We start from the raw sequence: 8,919 nt of genomic DNA, 5'->3' as shown, positions 1-8,919 counted from the left end.
CCGACGCGCGGTGGGCGGGGTGGGGATTTGCTGATGGTTGTTTGCTCAACTGTGACCCACCTCACAGTGAAAATGTTGCGACTAGAGAATGGAGAGTACACTCCGTTGGCAAGGCGCGGGAGTTCGTAGCCAGCCCACAAGGGTTCGAGTCTTGGCTCGAGCACTTGGTGCTCACGGAGTTTTCTTCTATAAAAAATGCCAACAAGCTAGTCTAGCCCGGGTTGGTCTCGTTTTTCTTTTTTTTTAATGTTACGACTAGAATAAAAGTACCATACACTAATAAAACATTAAGGCCACGAGGCGATGCAGTGCTGGTTACAAGAGGCAAGAAGAAAGACGCATCCATCAATGACGTCCACCTCCTTGACTTAGGGCGCCGGCCCACCAAACGGCGACTAAGTAGCAGTGGCTTTTGTGGCCAGGATGACGTTCTTCTGAACAATGGCGTCCAAAGATTGCACCCGCTGGTAAGAAGGCCAACGTCGTTCTGTCCTCGCTGGCCTTGTAGTGGCCTATGTAGACAATTTCGTCGTAGACGTGGATGTGCAAGCCGACGGTTTCTTGCATGGCAAGGCGCTACGTGGCAAGCGCGGCCTCGAGGTGCACATGCTTCGTCATGACCTACGGCACCTGCAAGGCCACCAGGGCTAGAAAGAGTTTGTCACCATGGAGGGCGATGAGGGTGGCATGCAATGAGGATCCTGGGCGGTGCGGGCTGGAGCAGTACAGCAAGGTCGTTCGCGCGCTTCTTGACAGTGGTGAACTTGCGGATGGAGCAGATCATCATGTCGTCCATGCGAGAGGCGAAGCTGGCGCCGGTGAGGGCTACGACGCTGGTGGTCGCCAGCACCGTCTGGAAACACTGCGCGGTGCGGGGCAGCAGGCCGGCGTCTTCGATGATCTGGCACAGCTGACTGCCGCTTGCGCCCATCGCCTCCATAGGTGCTTGTGGCTTCTGGACACTTGGTCTTGGATTGGAGTGAGCAGTGTTGTGCAGAGACTAGGAGTAGATGAATTGGAGTGGTGGGGCGCCTTTATATGAAAGTCCAAACTATGTTGCATTCACATCATGTTGGCTTTATTCTGCTTCTCCAATTAATTCCCTCTGCATGCTAATTGAGGATGCACCATTAACCGTTCAACGTCTCAGGAACTGCTACCCTCTCCCTCCTTGGCATTCAATCCGTATCATTGTAAATGTGGGTCAAGAAGAGAATAGTCATTTACTACAATTGTGCACCGCGACCATGTGGGGCTGCGACACGAACGACACAGGCATGTTGTACTTGTTCCACTTTGTTGGTTTGAACTCGTGACTTGTAGTAACGCTCAGTTTTGAATATTTAAGTTTGGTTGTCGCGCCAATATATACAGCACTCCCACCATGTAGGTTGGGTCGTGGAAGTCAAAATTAGACACAAAGCACGATCGTGATGGGCCAGTTTACCTCTGTCCTGGTTTATTGCTCCCCGTCATAATCTGCGCCAAATTTTTGACCATAAATTTGACTAACAAAAGGTTCATGCATGTCACTAGAATTATATCATTGAAAACTATGTTCAAATACAAATCAAATGATATAATTTTTGTTGACATGCACTAACATTTTGGCAGTTAAATCTTTGGTCAAAATTTAGCACAAATTACAAAAGGGACTAATAAACCAGGACCTAGGTAGTACACCAGGTCGAAGACAGTGATACTACGTATAATTAACGCCAAATAAGAGCAAGGGATCACACATGTCATTTACGACTTCAATAAAAATGTCATACACTAATAAAACATTAAGGCCACAAGGCGATGCCGTGTTGGTTATAGGAGGCAAGAAAAAAAGATGCATCCATCGACGATGTCCACCTCCTCGACTCAGGGCGCCGGCCCACCGAACGACGACTAAGTAGCAGCGGCTTTCGTGGCCAAGTCGACGTGCTTCTAAACAATGGCGTCCAAAGATTCCAGCCGCTGGAAGAAGGCCAGCGTCTTTCTGTCCTCGCTGGCCTTGTAGTGGCCTATGTAGACGATTTCCTCGTAGACGTGGATGTGCAGGTCGACGGTTTCTTGCATGGCAAGGCGCTACGCTGCGCGGTGAGCGTGGCCTCAAGGTGCACATTCTTCGTCGCGACCTCCGGCACCTGCAGGGCCACCAGTGCTTCAAAGAGTTTGTCACCTTGGAGGCCCATGAGGGTGGCAGGCAACAAGGAGCCTCGGTGCGCAGGCTGCAACAGTACGGCAAGGTCGTCCACGCACTTCTTGATGGCGGTGAACTTGCAGATGGAGTCGACCATCATCTGGCACATGCGAGAGGCGTAGCCGGCGTCGACGAGGGCTATGATGCCGGCGGTCGCCAGAAACGTTTGGAAACTCTACGTGGTGAGGGGCTGCAGGCTGGTGTCTTGGACGATCTAGCACAACCGACTACCGTTCGCGTCCATTGAGGCCATGGGTGCTTGTGGCTTCTGGTCACTTGGTCTTGGTCTTGGATTGGAGTGGGCAGTGTTGCGCATAGACTAGGAGTAGATGGATTGGAGTTGTGGGGCGCCCTTATGAGAGTCCAAACTGCGTTTCATTCACATCGTGCCGGCTCCATTCTGATTCTCCAATTACTAAGTGCTACCTCTGCATGCTAACTCAATGCGGAGGCATCATTGACCGTTCAACGTTTTGGGAACCGCTACCCTCTGCCTCGTTCGAATTCAAGCCATATCAACGTAAATATGTGTCAAAAAGAGACTAGTCAGTAGTTTGTTTTTTTGCGATAAACTAGTCAGTAGTAGTATACTCAATATTGTGCACCGGGACCAATGCAAAGAGTAAACGAGAGAACTACGTATTTATTTACGGTGTACATTCACTCATTTTGCTCCATATGTACTCATTTAGGGTGTACTCCTGGTCACTTGTTGAAATCTCTAGAAAGGCAAAACTCCCTCCGTTTGTATTTACTCTGCATATTAGGTTGACTGAAGTCAAATTTTCATGAAGTTTGACCAAGTTTATAAAAAATAATATAAACATTTATCGTAACAAATAGAGTACATATGATGTGAAAGTACATTCAGTAATAAATCTAATTGTATTGGTTTGTTATTGATTATGCTAATATATATTTTTATAAACTCGGTCAAAGTTTATAAAACTTGACTTTTACATCATCTAATAGGCGGACTAAATAAAACCGGAGGGAGTAGTCCCTTCTTTCCGGTTTACAGGGCTATACTATTAAGAGCAAGTACAATAGTGGGCTTATAGCCTGCTTACATGGCAATTTTGTCTCATGCAAGAGCCTGGCTATATGCGTGCTCCAAGACTCCTCACCACACCCCACCCCTACACAAAGACTGCCACGCGAGCGTTCACAACTGCCACGTTCGGGTTGCACTTGGCTCTTCGCCTCTTTGAGAAGACGAACAATGATGTTACTACTTCTACGGTATCGAATCAACTGCTGCATGTCCGTCCACTGCGTGCGGGAAGGATAGCTTGTTGCAGTAAGCAAAAGTCTGTCCTCGTCTGCGAGCCACCGTGCGCATGGGCGAGGGAGAGGGAGTGTAGTAGTAAAATCAAGCTTCTCCTCATTGTACGAGTTGATGCGACACATCATAGCACTGGCCCCACATGCGTGCCTCTAAACTTGGCTAAAACACCAGCAGTGTACAATATGTTTGCTGCAACCTCTAACATTTACCCCACCACATATTAAAGTATATAATCCTATCTTGACCAGATGAGCATGCAAACTACAATCACCAAAATGACAGGTAGGGCCAAAAGATTATTTTAATCAAAAAAGATGCTTCGAGAAGGCCTCCTATCATGGAGCCGACTCCAACGATTTTAAGCCTAGAGGCACGGTACACGCTATCTTAGACAACGTCACTATACTACCTCCCCCACACATGAAACTGCCACACGAGCGTCCGTGTTGCACTTGGCTCTTCGCCTCTTCAGGAAGTCGAACAATGATGGTACTACTGCAGTGGAGTACTACTAGTATGCTTTTGTCCATCTGACACTGAATGAACTGCTGCATGTCCATCGCATGCGGTAGGGAGAGCGTGTAGCGAAAGCTTCTCCTAGTCCTGCGAGCCACCATGCTCATGGGTGAGAGAGAGGGCGTTGTAATCAAACTTCTACTTTGTACTGTATGAGTTTACGCAACACATCAAAGCAGTGCACTCGATATATTTCAATAATTTGCGTTTACCGATGCATTAATTACAATGCATGCATGCATGTCGTGACTTTCCTTTTGATATTGTACTTACATGTGTTGATTTAATGCACCTTGAAGTAGTATGAATATGTGATGTAATGCCCCGGCCCTAAAGAGAGAGATGGTTGTGCACGAGGAGGGCGAGATCATGGAACATGACCCGATGATGGAGCTCTCTATGGTCTCTATGGACCTCACCTTGCTCCACTGCCCCTTGTTCCTCCGCCCCTTGAAGCCTCAAGTGTATGAGGTTCGAATACACCTCGTCCGTTCGGCTAATCGAGCAAGGTGCAGGTTTCTTGATTGATGTGTTGTTCGATTTATTTGTGCAGTGCAAGGGAGGGCACCTGGCCTGCACGGACTGCCGCGGCGAGCGCCCTGGGAACCACCGGCAGTGCCAGAAGTGCAAGTGCGGTGGAGGCTTCGACGTGCGGAACACGGTGATGCAGGCCATCCTCTCCTTGGTGCGGGGGAAGTGCCTGCATGAAGGTTGTGGGCTCTATGTCACTTACCACAAGCACGCCGATCACCAGAGCGTGTGTCCGCTTGCGCCCTGCAAATGCCCCGTGCCCGTCTGCGGCTACAAAGGCCCGCCGCTGGCGCTCTCCCACCACATTAGCACCGTGCATACCGTGCGCGTGCACAACATCTAGTACGGCGAGGTGCTCCAGGTCCAAGTGCGAGTGTCAGAGCCACGGCTCTTGTTGTTTGCAGAGGAGGACGGATGCATGTTTTTCTTGCTCGGCGGCGAGCTCGACATCGGTGCGCCTATCGCTATGTCGGTCGTATGCATCAAAGCGAGGGCATCCCCACTGCCGCACTACGCGGCCAAGCTATGGGCGAACGGCCCACCGGGGGAGCCCAAAGGCAGGACTGACACCGTCAAGGTGGAAATCGAGGTGATAAGCAGCAAGGGGCCCGACGATGTCGACGTGCAGGAGCTAACCTTCTTCACAGTTTCGCCCAAGCTACTAGCCAGGGCTGGGTTGTCGAGGACGGTGTCCTTCCACATTCAGATTGATAAGCTCACCTCCTAAATGATTCTACAGTGCCTTCTGCTTTCTTTGTAATATGCTAATATAGGGGTTAGCTCATAAGACAAGGTGGGTTTTGGTGGCGACACAGCAATTACTTCGACATCAGATCAACAGTTAAAGTAATTTCTAACAGTTGAACGGATATTTTGTGTCTGTTGGATACAATGATCCTTTGGGTAAGAAGTATAAGCAGCTGATATGCTTGTTTGTTCAGGAAGTGTTGCATCCTTGTGCGAGTTGACGCCACACATCAAATTAGTACTACTACTAGTAGTACTCACCCGACTGCGCACTAGGTAGATGAAGCTTCATGTCATGTTGGTGCCATGTGCGGCCCGCACATTAACCAAAACCTCGCGCCTCCAGCTTAGCCTTTGTGTTTTAAACATCTCAATCTCAAAGCCAAGGAGCAACGAGAACCTATGATAGAACGAATCGGATGGTTGAGAACACTACAACTCATAGCTACAGATGCGTATGTGAGAGAGGACGAGTGCGTGCGTGCACCTCTTCTCTTCGTAGTAAACTTAGAGTACAAGTGTACGTGGGTGACATTGACCTAGGGAGCTAGAGATGGTGCATGCGAGAAGTCCCGAGAGACTAGGTGTGTGCGTGGGAAAGAGGGAGAGAGATGATATGTGTAATGCGTATGAAAAAAAGACTAGTCTATAGCTCGCCACGAGGCTATTCCTGTCGAACGCCCCAATAACCGTAAGATATGTATCCAATAGTGCCAGTTATTGCACCTACACAGCAGTAGAAAAAGAAGTACCATGGCATATTACAAAACAGCTACACCACGGCCGAGAACAAGTACCCATGTTATGCCATCCGGGAATAGTGCCATACTTCGAAACTAGAACCTTCAATAAATTTTGAGCTTGCGTCTCATCACATTCCAAATTACTACTCCTGCTCACACTGATCACACTGATATAGTATTTAATTGCAAACCTGTTCACACTGATCACAACCTAAACCATTTCCCACTTAGGAGCGTATTAGTACTCGGTTATAAATACTGCACCATGCCAAGATGACTGCACATTCGTTCCTCAATTCCTCATCCACAAAAGCAAACAAGTCATTCCGCATCGTTCTCTTGTGTCTGCCATGGCCAAAGTGAATTCTCGGTCGAGAGATTACCACCAGGGAGAGGCGAGCATGGAGGCGGAAGCATGATAGATGTCCTGCTTAGCCGCGAAAGCAGCCGACATGTCCTGCCGCGCGGCCGTAGTAGCACATAGGTCCCGCCGTGCCACCAAAGCAGCACGGAGGTCCTGCCACGCTGTCGATGCAGCAGACTGGTCCGGCCGCACCGCGGAAGCGGCAGAGTTGTCCTGCTGTGCCGTGAATGTAGCAGAGATGTCCTCCCTCGCCGCGGTGGACGGGGGAAATGTCTCATGGGCAGGCGAGGACTCTTATAGGCGCATGCATGCGATCGTCCATAGCCTGATGGATCAGATCTCCAGCTGGATGAAGCTGCAGGACAAGTTGAATGCCTCGTTTGAGCAACTTTGGGCCGAGCGCGACCTGCTGAGGGGGAAGATCGCCGGAAGGGCGAAGCAGGCGGAGGAGACCGCTGCCTTGTTGAAGAGGATGGGCGTCATCGTTAAGAAACTTATGGACGAGAATGCCATGCTCCGCATCGAGCGCGAAAGGCTGGTGGAGGAATCTGTGGTTGCTGCCGAGCGTCGTATTAAGGACATGAAACTGACGAAAGAGATCATCGCCGCTTGCTGCGAGAACTAGTCTCCGCGACCTGCAGCTCATCAAGAAAGTAGAGATCAGCGAGCCAGATCATTGTATGTGTCTTCCTTCTTCTTTTGACCTTGTGTATTTTGGGCGTAGCCGCATGTGGCTTTTTTAAATATCTTCCTAGATATGTAAGACAATTATTATAGGTCCGTCGGATCTTACATCAAGATCCATGCAAAACTTTCTTTTCAGATTTTCACTTTTCTCTCTTAAATCTCAATCCAGTGAGACATAGCCACGTTGTGAAACAGGGGCTCGGGCGCCATTAATGGAGACGTTGGGAGGGAGGTGCGCAGCGGATAGATGTCAAAGGGCTTTCCCCCCAATGAGCACGCGCTGGGGTCTGATCACACGCCTCCCGTACTCAAATAGCTACCCTGCAGGACACCTCCTAGCCAATAAAAAAAGGGGATGCGTGGCGGCACGTGATTGGTAAGTAGAACGCCCATGGTTTCAATAATACATGTGTTTCCGATTGTAACGTGATAGCACTTGTTTCAAAATAACTTTGTTGATTGTTAATGTGTGTGCCTTCACAAATCGGACAGCAAAATTACCACAACATGTAGGTGCCATGTCATGACACCAAGCCAAGTTACATGATTTTCATGTGTATTTTGGATTTACAGGAATTAAAAAACCAAGTTTCTCAATGTTTTTGGCCGAGCCATGACGCCCAGATGTTTGAATTTCATTCCCATTTCTTGCATGGGACCTACAAATTTACCCAAGGACACACATGTGATTTTTCAACCAACTTGGTGCACTGGAGCATGTTCTTGTAGTTGAAATTTGAATAATGCATATTAAATGACTAGAAACTCAATTAATGTACAAAAAAGGCCAAAGGAACCTGGAATAATTCCAAAATTTAACACGACAATCATATAGTTCTGTGTTGCCTCTGTATAAAAAGTCAAGTGGTGGGTAACATATATCGTTTCGCACACAAAGGTGGCACGTTCCCTCTTAGAACCACAAGCCTTCTTGAGAGAAGCTCTGGTTTGCAAGAAGCTTATACCAAATCTTGTTCCAATTCGGCCAATTTTTTGACGACAGCATGATAGTACTATGACACGACACCATGCCAAGTTTCATGATTTTCGGATGTGTTTTGGATTTACAAGAATTTTAAAACCAAGTTTCTCAATGTTCTCGGCCAAGCCACGACGCCCAGATGTTTGAATTTCATTCCCATTTCTTGCATGGGACCTAGAAATTCACCCGAGGACACACATGTTATTTTTCAACCAACTTTGGTGCACTAGAGCATGTGCTTGTAGTTCAAAATTGAATTATGCATATTAAATGACCAGAGAGTCAATTAATGTATAAACAAGGCCAAAAGAACCCGGACTAATACCAGAATTTAACACGACAATCATATAGTTCTATGTTGCCTCTATAAACAAGTTCAAGGGGGGGGGCTAGCGTATATCGTTTCGCACACAAAGGTGACACATTCCCTCTCAGAACCACGAGCCTTCTTGAGAGAAGCTTCGGTTTGCAAGAAGCTTATACTAAAACTTGTTCCAATTCGGCCAAGTTTTTTTCCGCAGCATGTTATTGGCATGTCATGACACCATGCCAAGTTTCATGATTTCCAGACGAGTGATTTACCCGAGGACACACATGTGATTTTTCTACCAACTTTGGTGCACTGGAGCATGTGCTTGTAGTTCAAATTTGAATTATGCACATTAAATGTCTAGAAATTCAATTAATGTATAAAAAGGCCAAACTAACCCGGAATAACTCCAAAATTTAACACGACACTCATATTGTTCTATGTTTCCTTTGTAAAGAAAATCAAGGGTGTGGGGCAGCATCTATCGTTTCGCACACAATGGTGGCACGTTCCCTCTCAGAACCACGAGCCTTTTTGAGAGAAGCTCCGGTTAGCAAGAA

This window comes from Triticum aestivum, chromosome 1B (genome assembly GCF_018294505.1).
Source record: "Triticum aestivum cultivar Chinese Spring chromosome 1B, IWGSC CS RefSeq v2.1, whole genome shotgun sequence".
NCBI classification, from domain to species: Eukaryota; Viridiplantae; Streptophyta; class Magnoliopsida; order Poales; family Poaceae; genus Triticum; species Triticum aestivum.
This window is presented reverse-complemented; position numbering follows the sequence as displayed.